Genomic DNA, 14245 nt, shown 5'->3' on the forward strand with positions numbered 1-14245 from the left:
CTACTAGGTGCTACCACAAAGCACAATAATACATAAAATAATAATAAATAATAATAATAATATACCAATTTATCAAAATTGAAACAGTTCATGAAAAGGGATTGTGTTCAGTCAATTTTTCAACAAAAAAAAAATAGGGAATTTTTTTTTTGACATTTTCTAAAAGAAAAATTCCAGTTTTCTGCTTCAAAATAATGACTCTTGGTTTCAAAATTTAAGCCAATTATACTAAAAAAAAGGTTAAATCAAGAAAGACAGGTGAAATCAAAGCAAAACATTTTAAAATTATTGAAACAAAATGTTTTGATTGGTCTGAAACAAAATAATTTTTTTTTCCCATTCATGAATATTTTGAAGAGTTTAACTTTTTGTCTTGATTCAAGATGGGAAAATAGTCTGAATTCTCAAAAAACCCAGGAGACAGAAAAACCAGTTCCTATACAGTTCTAATACTAAGCTACTAGTAAAAAAGTGTATTGTTTGCCTATGTGACATTTTGAGATCCTTGAATGCAAAAGTATAAAAATGCTAATTTATTATTTTTATTATTATTAATAAAAGAATTACTTGGCTTCCAGTCTGAACAATGCTAGTCATCTAAAATTTAAATAGTTCCCTCGACATTGGTTCCATCTTGTTAATCGGCAACTCTATCTTCCCCTACACACCTTCAGTGACCACAAATGACATACAGCCACCTGTAATGTTGTCTGTGGGACTCCCACCCACGAAGCTTTGAATGGTCTCAGAAGCTATTCTAATGTGGTGGTCTCTCCAGCTAGCTGCTGCACACAAACTAACTGCCAAGCAAGTCTGGGACACTTGGAAGCCATATAGGCTTTAATACAGTGAAAGTGTTGATTATGGACATGTTTTTAATTAAACAGAGGCAGATTTCTTCTGAACCGGGGCGCTTTTTAAAGAAGAAACAGAATTTTGAGAATTTGACCTGCTGGGGCTACAGACTTAAGTTACAAGACCAATATGGTCATCCCAATCATAGGTGTAATTCTCCTTCAGGAATTTCTTCTACTATATAGGCTTACCCTGTGGCTCTCCTGAATCAGAAATAAAATATCATGTGGTATGGAAAGTAAGGATGGTGGCTCAGGAAAATACATCTTCTATAGTGCTCAAAAGTATAGTAGTCATGCCACAGAAGACACGCACAAGATAGATTAAAAGCTCTTCAAGGAAGGGGCCTAACTGATGATCATAACAAACAAATATGGGTATAACAAGAAGGGGAAAGGGCAAGGAAGGACATGGATTATGGATATTTCATAACACATACAGGAGCCGGATCTTCTGCTGGTGTAAATTGGTGTAGATGTATAGATTATTGAGCCAAAAGGAAATTGTGATCCTCCAGTATGACCTCCTGCACAACACAGTCCATAGGACTTCCCTGAATTAATTCTTATTTGAAACAGAGCATAACTTCATTGGCCTCAGTGAATCTCTGCTGATTTATACTGGCTGAGGATCTGGACCACATATGTTCAGGTGATTTTGTTTTTGTTTTCTTAACTGAAATGTTAGCACACTCCTTTGTCTGGTAGTTGATCAATAGCATAAGCTTTTGATCCTCTTGCACCTCATTAGCTTCCTAATTCTAGGTTTCTGGAGGAGGCTATACATTTTATTGTCCACCAAAACTGATATTGGATGGATGGACTGGCTGCAAAAAAAATGGAAGGAGGAGATGAAGGTTTCTCCTATGCCTGTGACATATTTTGTTCACAATCACAGTGTCCACCAATTTCCTGATACATAGGTTAACATCATACATTTCTACCAGTTTCAAAGTTTTAATTAAATTCCCAGAGTTTAATCCATTTATCTATATACACACAGTGTTTCATTCTCTTAATGTACACATTGCGTTCAATACAGCTATTCCTTGGTACAGTATTTTAGGGGTCTAGTCTCCTTGTTGTGAATGTATAAAAGGAGTATAGACTTTTCTGAGAGTATTTACATTACATTCAAAAGATCCTGGAATAAAGTGGCTTAGCTCCATAAAAGTAAATGGAGCCTGCTGATTAATGTTAGCTGAGATACCTAAGATATGTTAAATGACGTATTACCTGCAGAAGCATAGTGAACAAAGGTATAGCAATCCCCATATGTAGGGGTAATAAAAATCCGAAGAGATTTTCTGCAGATATCTGTGGTTATCACTGGGAGGTTTTTTTCACTCCTGAAATCTACTGAATTTCTGTAAGTTTGCCCTTTTATATTTCTAATTTACTTCCCTTTGCTCTTGTATTTTGATCCTCAGTATAAGGGGAGTCAAAAGGAAAGTCATTTAAAATATATTCCTTAAGAAAATGAAGAGCAAGTAAAAATTAACAAATCCTCTTCTGCCTAGATAACTTTCTTTAACAACTGTATAACAAACAACTCTCCAACCATTATTTTGTCCACAACAAAGTAAATCATCTGATGTGAGAAACTGCTATAAATATAAATAGTTGTCATGTTTATTAGTTACAAACTGAAATATTTATAGTTGGCTTGCTGGGTTTACATTTTTTTTCTTGATGCACAGGAAAACACCCTGTAAGTAATATAGTTTAAAATTCTGCTCAGATTTTGAACATGACTTTTCCACAATCTTAATTCTTTGTTTAGAAAGTTTCATTTGGACCTTGACATGAAGGAATATATTTTTAAACTGGGCAGTAGGTAAAGCTTGCTATTGTTACTTTTAAAAAGAAATCTGAAGTTTTCAAGCTAGAATTTTTTATTTTTTTTTTAGATTATGTTAGTGCCTAGGGGCCTCAAGACAGATTGGGACTCATTTGTTGGGTCCTAAACACACATATTCCCTATCTCCAAAATCCTACAATATAAATAAAAAAGCCAGACAAAGGATGAGAGAAATTAAGCATTATTATCCCCATTTTACAGATAGGGGAGATGAAGTTCCGAGATCCTGACTTCTATGAAACAACTCATATGCTTAAAGTTAAACATGTGCTTAACTGTGCTTACTGAAGTGGGGCAAGAGAGATTATGCGATTTACCAATGTTACAGTCTGTGGTAGAGCCAGTAATTGAACTCAAATCTCCTGAGACCTATTCTAGTGTCTTCACCACAAGACCATTTTTCCTCAAGTAAAACAAAAGCTAGTTGTTTAATCTGAAGTTCGTCTATTTAAAACAGCATTCGTTATACAAAGCCCTGCTATAAATGTTCTAGTTTTTTAACATCATTGCATTTATAGTTATTGAGTTCTGATCCTTATACTATTTAAATTATGGCACAGGGCTAAATTGTAGGTAAATCCTGAGGCCCTGGATCAATTTTCACTTTGTTAACAATTGAGTCAAAACAGTGTCAAGGCCTCAGGATTTGGCCCTTAATGTCATGTCTATGTTGCTCATAGATACAGAGTTCCCATTTGCAAGTCCTCTACAACTCTGAAGCCATGATGTATCATCTGGGCTCATGCTGCACAGTCCCCTTGAGGTCAGCATTACACATGCGGACTTATGGACAAAGTTCATTAATAACCAGCATGGCTCTCTGCTTACCTACAAACCAGGCAGACATGGGTTTTTTTTATCTCAGTTTTCTCTCATTCAGTGGCTGCGGACACATTTCAGTCACACAATTAATCTCCAGAGCAGTAAAGCTATAAAGAATCACTGGACTTTTAATTCTACATGAAAATACAGTCATCTGTTAACTATTAGAGTAGCATGTGGGTCAGATCCTAAGGTCTCACCCAACTGCATATGGTGCAACTCAGGAGTGGGAGTGTATAGATACCATAAAACTTGCCTTTACACTCCTCTGAACCTCAGCCTAATCTCTGTTTAGTTAATCTAATTTATAATGTAATAAACCAGGGGCCAAAATGTCAGCCAGGAATCAGTGAGGCATAGGGAGGATCGGGCCAAACCACTTACACTAGCAGCTGGGAGTGCATGGCATAGCAGCATGAACACTGATTCTCTGCCTTTGGAGGGTACCCCTATGCACTGGGGTGATTCTGCCATAGCTGGAAACGCCAGCTTTACAAGCAGATTCTGCTGGCAGTATGGTGCAAAGTGGCCATCCTATGCCTCAGGATCTGGCCTTCTGTTTTAAAACTCTTTTTATCAGTGGCCAAATGTCTTTTTCATTGACTACATTTATATCAGATTTCTGTAACAAGAAGAAGCAAACGCCAGTGAGCTCCTATCCTGTCATTCAGTTCAAAAACTGGATATTAGCTGTTTAGAAAAACAAAACAAAAAACAAACCAACAAACAAACATCATCTAAAACTAAGTGCATGAACAAACAAGATATTTAAATAGAAGTGCCAATGTTCTTATTAAAAATTTCCTACAGCACCCAAATACTCCCCCACATATCAGTCATTTCCACTCAAACCACCTGCACACAGAGTCTGGAAAAAATAGATGAATTTTTACACATGTTCAGAAGATCAGTAATTCTGGCTTCTGTCAGGTCAGGGAGGGGAGAATGAATCTCAGCGTCAAAGACCCTTCAACTGGTAATGCTCTGCCACCTGCACACCACATCCTTTCTACATATGGGGGCTGTTGGCTAACATGGCTCAGCTGATCTCAAGTTACATTGGCATATCTCAAAAAAGAGATGATCTCTAACATTGCCAGAACTCAAACTATTTAGAACTGGGTAGGTTTTTCCTGCTGTATGGAGCATTGTGTTGCACGCAGAAACAAAATGGTGGTGGTGGTGGGGAGAACATACTAAGTATATCATCAAATGACAATAGCAGGCATCACTTTTTCAAATAACTCCCTGACATATTACAACAACATCTTTTGGGACACTTGGAGTTCCTTTACTATTAGTTGTAGAACACACGTTGCCTCAGAATTTGAAAAAAACATCCTTGTTTTAAAAAGAAATAAAATATTTTTCCAGTCCAAGATTACTCGTTAACATTTTATTCAGCCTCTTATAAATTCATGGATGTAGCACTTCCTTTTGAAACTTGTCTTGATGTTCTCAGTTTAGAAATGCCTGCTCTAATTCAGCCATCATTATTCTTTCAAGCTATTTGCTTGAGAACAGGCCTTTGGAATCAAAATCCTTCTTCACCCACTGCAACCTCTTACAAGATCGAGCGCTAAATTTGGACCTGCTAGTGCAGACTACTGGCCTATGTGCAGTCCCCGTTACCATTGGAGGGACAGCACAGGGGCCTATGCTCGCTGATTCCAGTGCAGGAGCAGAGCAAAAAAACAGCAAGTGAATGAAGGAATGTTTGTCAAAAAATATCTTGGAGAGACTCTTAAGATGTGGCGCCATGTCTCTGAGACAGGAACAGTACCTTCAGGTATGTTTGCACAGCACTGAGCAGAATGTGGGTACCAGTGGAATGTACATAATAAAAGTAATAGAAAAGGGCAAACTCAATCCCTCATTATGAAAAAATAAATAATCAGGGTCAGGGGTTCTCATATTTTGTCATAGCGAGTCTCTCTAAGTTCAGGAAAAACCGTAATTGTGCCTCCCCATAGCTCCCAGGTAGGGAGTAGGCCCCTGCATCCCAACAATCCATGGACTCCAATCCCTATGACAGCTTCTCCTGGTGGGAGTGGCTGAACTTTAGCACTGGGGAACAGGGAGGATGGCTATGTCCCTGCCCCGAGCTCGCTCAGATTCTTCCTTTATGGTTTCTCATGTGGCTTTCTTGATTCTGCAGGTCTCCCTTGGGCTGGCCAGGAAGGAAGACAGCCAGGAGCACTTCAGAATACAGCCCTTTGGTCATCTCCTGAGGCTGGAAGACCTCACAGGGCATCTCCTCCATGAAGTGGCATACTTCCACCTCCTCCTCCATCTGGGGCTGCATAACTACCCCTCCTAGGGTGCTCAGCGCTTCTGCACCCCCTACAGGATCTCCCGTAGCTGATTGCCTTGTTCCACAGGGAGGAGGCACGGCACAGGCAGCTCTGTGGGCCAAGAACAGCACCTCATGCGTGAAGGAGCTGACCATGACCTGGGTGTAGTCCTGCTCCCATGTCTCCCTGGCCAGCAGCAGCACTTGTATCTACTGCGCCTTGGTCTAGAACTCCCTGTTTGGGTTCAGCCCAGATTTGCTCATGGTTGCCTGCCCTGACTGATCCTGCTGCCCTATGGCCACCCATGTGCTGCCACCGGCTACTTGGCTGAGGCTGTAGGATGACAAGCTGCAGTCCCAGGGTATGTGCCCATTGCTTCCAGCACCAGGGGCAGAGGAATGACAACTGTAACTCTGCGAAGGGGTGCTGACCCCATCTGTAGCCTGCTCCCCTACCTTTTCTGTGGGGGACTTAAGGGTAAACCTTGCTCCCGGCCCTGCAGGATCAGGCTGTCTGCACAACCGCACACAGGGAAAGGCTATGCAAATCCTGTGCGTGGTGATGCAGTGAGGTGGTGGGTGTTAATTGGTGCAGCCTCCAGATGGCAGCCTCAGAGACACTGTGGATGCTCCGGATCGCTCCGTTCCAGGCCAAAAGACAGGCACACCTTCCCTGGCACATGCCTGTGCCACCCGATAGTTTGAGAATCTCTGATCTAGGTAAAATGTCTTCCAGAGGCTTAGCTAGAATTGCTAATAAATCAGGAAATTCATTATTATTATTACTATTATTATGTGAGCAAATAGCAATGCTTTTTTTCATGTAACGTTTTGCAAATTAACTAGGTTATTGGACGATCTGATGAATGCAATAGGTGTGTGTTTATTGTTTTATGAAACTATAGGGCAGGTAAAATCTCACTTGGAACACCACAATTATCACTTTGCAATTTTTTGACTTTTAGTGCATCTGACATACAGTAGTGCTGCTGCTCAACACAGATTACTAGCAACATCAGTATCATTGGTCATCTGGAATAGTGAAAAATAGCAATAGGACTATATCCAAGACCCATTTCAGGCAGACACAGAAATCCACCTACCTGCAGGTTATTCTCATGTTTATTCCAAGCAAATGAACCAAAGGAGACTTTACCCTATCTGACACATTGTGTGCTAGCGCTTTTCAGGCCTGAACTCTGTGCCAGGTATTCTAATTTTGTACATAATTTCCCCCTAGTTATAATGACAGGTGAATCACAGACTGTATCTGTATCCCTTCCTGGAACAGACTGTGGCTATGACCCTGAGGGAAAAAATGTATTTACATATGCGCAAGAAGCCAGTGACAAGTGGCATTGCAGTTTAGCTTCTATTGTAATAAATGATATTACAATAGAGCCCAAACACTTATCCCATATTCCACTTACTAGTTTCCTTTTCCTAGAGTTAATATAGAAATTGTTAAAAAGAAAATTCAGTAAAAAAAAAAAAATCCTTTATAGCAAGTGTAATTATAGATATAGTTGCTTTTATAAAATATCAGAAATCCAAATATCAGAGCCCCTTATAGATCCTTCTTACAAAACATGAAGACTCTGTATTCACAGACACACCCACACTCTCTTACACTTTTATACAGATATTTCATCTATATATATAAATTATGAGTGAACTTTTATTATTCCTTATATAAAAAACCCCCTAGTGGAAGGGCTTGAAAACATTTGGTTCCTGACTAAATCATTGCAAGAAATCATCCTAACTGTGCTGACAGAAGAGGAAAAGCATTGCACATTAACTATAATACAGCTATATTTTAAAAACTTGATGTCCTTCCTGCAACACACTGATTCAGTCAATAAAGGCCACAGATAGCAACCAGTTAAGAGTAATACTAGGAATTGAACCGTGCCTGATGTCTTCTGATCTATAGAAGCTACATTTTTGCAGTCTTAATTATCTACTTAATGAACTGGTTTTCAGGATACTGCTTCATATGAGTTCTGCCAGAACATAAGGCAAGTATTGATGACTTTACCTTAAAAAGAGATGAGCCCACTCTGAGTCAGACTCTGATACCCATATTCACAATGAGCAGTGCCATACTGCCCAAGCAGTTCCATATTCTTCAATGGGTCCACTGCACAGTGAACTACTACTCAATGTAAGCCTGTGTATCAGAATCTAGCCCTAAGTCAAGTACAGGTTTTTGTGGTACTAAGATATTTTGCCTTGGAGCTTCCTGCACAAGAAAACAAACAATAATTTAAACTGACATAGCATATAGGAGCAGAGGTGCATACTTTTGATGGGCAAAAATGAAATCTTTACAACACAGATGGAGCTACCCCAACATCCTGGTTTTAAAAAGTGTTATTCTGAGAAGTTTCAAGTTGAGATCTGAATACGATGGTTCAGACTCTGTTTTACAAAAACACAAGCAGGTCCAGATTGAATTTCATCTCAAGAATTTACACTAAATAAATCCCATTTCTTCTACCTTCATCTCTGTTTTATCCTCTGTTCCTGGGACTATACAGACTATAGTTATCCCTATATTTTCAAAGAAGTGACCGAGGCTATGCTTTCACTGCAAAAAACCCAGTGCAATAACTCAATATAAAACTGGGTTGGAGACAAGGCACTGTAGTTTTTACCTCATTGTAGCTACTCAAGGTCAACTCCAAGTGTGAAGTATAGGTTCGATCTTAACTAGTCACAGTGAGGTAAAGCTACCTGTGCCATGTCTCATTTAGGATTTTACACTGAGATAGCTATCTTGATGTGAAAATATGTGTATATTTTGCAGTGACTTCCAGCATCACACATTTTATAACTATGAGCACTTCTTTGAAAATATAGGGGCTTAAACTCTGTGTCTGATATGCATGTAAATAAATAACCATATAAATTCCTTTTAAATATGGCTAAACCCACTTGCAAAAGACAGAAGCAGAAAGGAGGCACGTACAGGTAGCCTTCCTTTAGCATCTACATGATGTCACTCTCAGTAAATAACAGAGCAATAATCAATGATTTACCTTCAAGGAAAATGCAGGAACTCAATATCCATTAATTTGTGCCTTTCTGTTCCTGTAATTGCAACAATGTTGGATTCTACATTGCTTAATTCTGAAATGACTTATTGGGGGTTCTCTCTCATCACCTCTCATGTCTTTCATCCTCATGCTGTTTCTACCCTTCTGATACGTCCTTTTATACGTAAGATTCAACTATCAACATTTTATTTATAAAATGCTTTTGATAACCTCCAGAGGCATTTACAAGAATACAAAATGCCACATCGCTGTTTATCAGTCACATGACACCATTAGCTAACACAAACTATGAAATTCCACCAATCAAACCAAGCTCTACTCCCAAACACTCCAACATTCCCCTCAAAAACAGCCTCAGTAAACAAAGGCCTTGTAGCACTCCTTGAAGGCCAAACAAATTTGGGTTCTTTCAGACCAAAAGGAGAAGTGAAACCTTTCAGAACAATTCTCATTAGTCTCCTCTTTCTCTCTCTTCTTCCTGATACTTGTACAGTTATACAGCACAGTTTTCAATTACTAGTTTATACAGCACTATCAGCTGAAAAAAGTGTTGGCAAATACATAACTTTACAAATTCACAGGGAACTCCACACAGTGACCTATGAAGTTCTAATGAAAATCTACTAACTCCATCAATATCCCTTCTAGAGCCCATAATCTGAACTGTGGGGTTTCACACTGTTTACCTGACTTCATTGTAAACATGTAGCTAATGTCTATTTTACACAACTAAGGCCCATTTTTCTCCCACTGAAACAAAACAAAGAACCTCCCATCAAGACATTTAACTGAGTATAATTTTCAAAGGCAGGTGTTTAGCATTTTCTGAAAATCATATCTATTTAAGGTGTCTCAAATTGGCACCCACAAACTGAATCATCCAAAATCACTCGTGACTTTTGACAATCTTGTGATGTTCTTCCAAAACACAAATCCTACTCTTCCTCTAAATTCTGTGCAAATGAGGTGGTGAAACTCCAATGAAAAGAACCACTTTTTGAACATTTAGCACTAAATTGTGAAATAAAATAAAATAAACAGAGCCAAGAAAGCAACATTTATTTTGAGAAACATGGGTCACTTTTCCCCTTTGCACACCTGATCCCAAAACTGATACGGTAAAATGCCAGAAATGCCATATTAACTGATACGGTAAAATGCCAAAATGTTAATTCCCACCATTAAAGGTTAAGATTTATTATCCAAGAACCCTGTTCCCCATGTGGCTTACCCTCTTTATGCAGCCCCCTGAAACTAAAATGTTCATTGATCACTTGTTATATGATCTGTCCAGATTATCAACTGGTGTAAAATGGCACAGCTCCACTAAAGTTGGCTGAGGATCATTTATAAAAGGCCTGTCATTCTGTAGAGAAAATGGGTGCTTGGTCCTTGTGGGACATCTTCATAAGGGTAAAAGGGCAGAAAATAATAAATCATGAAGCTACTTGAGGCTAGCCATGAATTCACTTATTCTTTTATTAATACTAGTTGAATAATCTGGGGGAAAAAATAAGACTCCAGCTCTCTCCTTCTTTCAGATCCTTAATGGATTAGGTAGCCACCAGTCATGGAAATTCTGAAGCCTGACGATGGCTGGTGTTAGCTTCACTAGGGTGTTTGAAGAGGGAAGCACCAATCTTATGAATCCTCCCAATCTTGATACTTTTTATCTTTATATTCATACACAAGGTTTTGGGAAGCCAGAATTCAGACAAGGCTGTGAGAGTGCTTGCTCTCTGTACCATCAGGTAGCATAGTAACATGAACATATTTGCAGTGTCTTCCATTTTTCAAGGTCCTCTGTTTTTTCAATGAGAAATTTGATGTGCTGTTCCAATTTGCCTCTTTATTATCTTGCTGCTTAACACTATCCTCTACCTTTGAAATTCTCTGTTCCATTTCTTTCCTGCCATTGGTCAGGTCATTATATGTGCTCAGTAGATTAGTTTTCTGTCCAGTTCTTTGTTCCAGTCTGCTGAATCTTGCTTGCAGCTTTAGTGTACAATTTGATGTAATTTTTGTAACTATTTTCATAACTTGGGCAGTGGGAAGTTCTTCAGAAAGGTCATTTGTAGATGATGCTCCCTTTCTTTTGTGATTGATTTCGGTGTGGAATTATTCGTGACTGCCAACTTGGCAGTGACCCGATTACATTTCTGGGGCTGGATTCTCCAGTCTAACCCCATTTTGAGCAGCATGTAAGTTAAGGTTGTGCATTTGGGTCTAACAGTAAGATATTAAATGTCTGCCTAGTGATGAGTTCTATGTTGTAATTGAAAATGAGTTTGTGGTTGAAAAAAGGGAGTCTGTGAGCACATCTAAAAAGCATGATTTGTGGATGATAAGGCATGTGAATCAAGGATGCTGTGGATGTTATTGTTGACTAAACTGGTGATTCCCTTGATGTGTAGTGACTGTGGCCAATGAGAAATGCACTTGAGCAACCTTAAAGTCAAGAAAAATAAGTTACTTATGTGGTATATCTAAATAAATCCACTGATGAGATCAATCAAATTTTGTCTGTCAAAATTATGCCAAGGCACAGCACCCTAATTTGTTGAAAAGGCCTCACATCAATCAATACTATCTGCATGCACCAATCTACACTTAGTTTTACATTTTGAAAAGGCATCTTCCACCAATATAAATGCAATTGTCACCTTCAAAAATGAAAACTTATTTGTATAATGAAGAAATACAGAAACAACTCTTTGAAAATTATAACTCATAAATGAAAAGAAAAAGAAAAAAGCATAGAAATAAATTCTTCACTTGAAAAACTGTCATGTATATTCAAACAGCTCTGACACTACCTACTGAGGCAAACCTGAATGTGACAAGAATCTTCAACAGTACTACAAACGTAAGTCACACATCTGTAGTAAAAATAATGTCTGTGCAAAATTCATCATTAATCTTCTTTCAAAATTATTAAAGTATAATAATATCTAATATCTGGAATATAGGTTCTGGCCACATAGCTGAATGAGGAAGGACTTTATAATTCACCTTATGACTCCTTCCTCCTTCTGTCAGCAATGAGTATAATATTGGTATTGCTCTAGTGGATAGAATCTCCTGAGTCTCTTTCCTATTCCTAATGCTGCTACTGATTTGCTCTGTGCTCTTAGGAAAACCTCATCTTCTCTCTGTCCATCTGCTACCCTTCCCATCCTTTGCTTGCCCTATTAAGTTGTAAGCTCTTCAGGGCAAGGACCGTTACTATGTGTTTGCACAGTGCCTAGTTTAATGGGACCTCAATCGCAGGGCCTTTTGTTTCTATTGTAATACAAATACATAAAAGAGCTGGTCAAAATTTGGAATTTTCACCCCATGGAAAATTCTGATATTTATACATTTATTTTATCCCAAACTGGGATGAAAAGTCAAATTAGCAAAAAAATTCATGGAACAAAAAATTCCAAAAAGAGAGAGAGAGAGAAAGAAAGAAAACGGCTATGAGGTGAGTTATATTGGGAGCTAGCTAGTTGTTGGTAGAGAAAACTGTAACGGATTCTGAAAAAGCCATTACTGTCATTCCATCAGCAGGAGGGTGAGCTGCTGCAACTTCAGGGCTGATATGATGATGTTTGATGCTCAGCATGGGCTCTTCCTGATTTAAACAATCAGATTCCAGGGAAAGTGGGACAACCTCCTTGCCAGCTAGTCACATTGTTCCACCTCAAAAACAATCAGGAAGAAGAAGGAAGAATTGGGTAGTTCTCTGCCCCTGTCATATAAGCGAGAGAAGCTCCAGGAATCCAGCATTGAGATGGCGACAGCTGTGTTATGTCTTCACAGGTAGCCATAGGAACATGTATTTTTTACTTCTCGCTGTCAGACAAAGAGCAAAGATTATTTCTTCCTCTATGATTGCTGTGTGAGAGAATAGTTCTTAATCAAACCCACTGAGTATTACATGCCTACATCATTCTCACAGGAATCTCAAGCTTCTACAGCACAAGTCTTCAAGGTCTGTGGTGGTGTGGTTATAGTGGCTACCAACGCGACTGAATTTTGTGCATCACTGCTCACACAGGGTGAGGAATAACTAAGATAAAGACAGGTATCGGCTACAATACTTTGGAGTACAGTCTTTGTTCTTGGTTGCATCACGCTGAAATAAAGAGATTATTTCATTATTTAATGTTCACATTACAATGGCACTTAGAGGACCCAACCAGACATTTGGGCCTCATTGCGTTAGGTGCTGTACAAACGCATAGTGAGAGACAGTCCGTGGCTCAAAGGGTTTGCACTTTGTGCATTTACAAAAGATAGAGAAATGGTGAGATAAGAAACAACAACAGAGAAGGGAAGTGACTTGATAGGGGTCAAAGGCAGAGCTGAAAACAGAACCCAGGTCTCCTGACTCCCAGTCCACTGTTCTATCTACTAATCCACACTGTCCCCCATATGCTGTAGTATGCTGCAGCTATGTTCTAATTACAGTATATAACATTTTGGTAACAAGGATAATTATTCTGCTGCTTGCCCTTCCTTCTGCATCTCCATCCTGCCCTGGCAAACTTGTACTGTTGCTTATAAATTAGTACTGTGTTTTGGAGAACTATATTCTTACTATTAAATTAATAGAAATGTTGTCTTAGATGCCGGGAAGCAAGTTTAGTTAATCTGCCATCTGCGTAGCGAAGACCAGTCTGCATTTTAGCTATTTCTTTTTTCTGATGGCTGGTATGAAACTGCACTTTTCATCCTTAAAGAATTTTTTCATTCATATGAAATGTGAATGTGGCATCAGAAAGACTCACATTTTCCCTACGTGCACTGAAAATGCATGAATCTGCTGATTGGTACATTGAGAACTTGATATGTGCTAGTCGTTGGATATTTCTGGTGATCTTTCTAATCAGAGACCCACTCATGAAGGTAACAGCTATATCACATATAAGTGAGCAATTACCAGTGGTGCTGGAACAATTTTTGTAGTGGGGGGTGCTGAAAGTGGAAACCATGTATCTGGGTTGTTATTACTACTTCAAGCCAGGAGGTGTGGCTTGAAGTAGTAATAAACTCTAGTTCCAGCACCTGCAGCAATTACTGCTTGAACCCAAATTAATTTAATAAAAACTATCTACTGCTATCTAAGTTAAATTGTGCTGTACTAGAAAGTAAAATACAGTAATTATTCAGAAGACCACAGATCATGTCAAAGCATTTCATTCATTCACAGTGCAACCTCCAGACTGGTGTAGCAGTGAGAGACACGGTGGTGGTAGATGGAGGAGAGTTCTTACAAACACCATGCATTGGAACATCCTCCACTACATAAAACAGTCATGCTTTGATGTGGAGTTGTGCTGTTCAGTGCCGACTACACAGGAAACCC

General features: G+C 38.8%; 1 protein-coding gene across 1 annotated transcript in view; it reads right to left on the reverse strand.

Moving 5' to 3' along the window:
• CDH20 (cadherin 20) overlaps positions 1 to 14245 on the reverse strand; it is a 302650-nt gene that overhangs the window by 197656 nt on the left and 90749 nt on the right. The gene's annotated exons all lie outside the window — the stretch shown is intronic.

Source organism: Emydura macquarii, unplaced genomic scaffold (genome assembly GCF_026122565.2).
Source record: "Emydura macquarii macquarii isolate MOO-44397 ecotype Brisbane River unplaced genomic scaffold, CSIRO-AGI_Emac_v2 contig_2825, whole genome shotgun sequence".
In the NCBI taxonomy this organism is placed as follows: domain Eukaryota; kingdom Metazoa; phylum Chordata; order Testudines; family Chelidae; genus Emydura; species Emydura macquarii.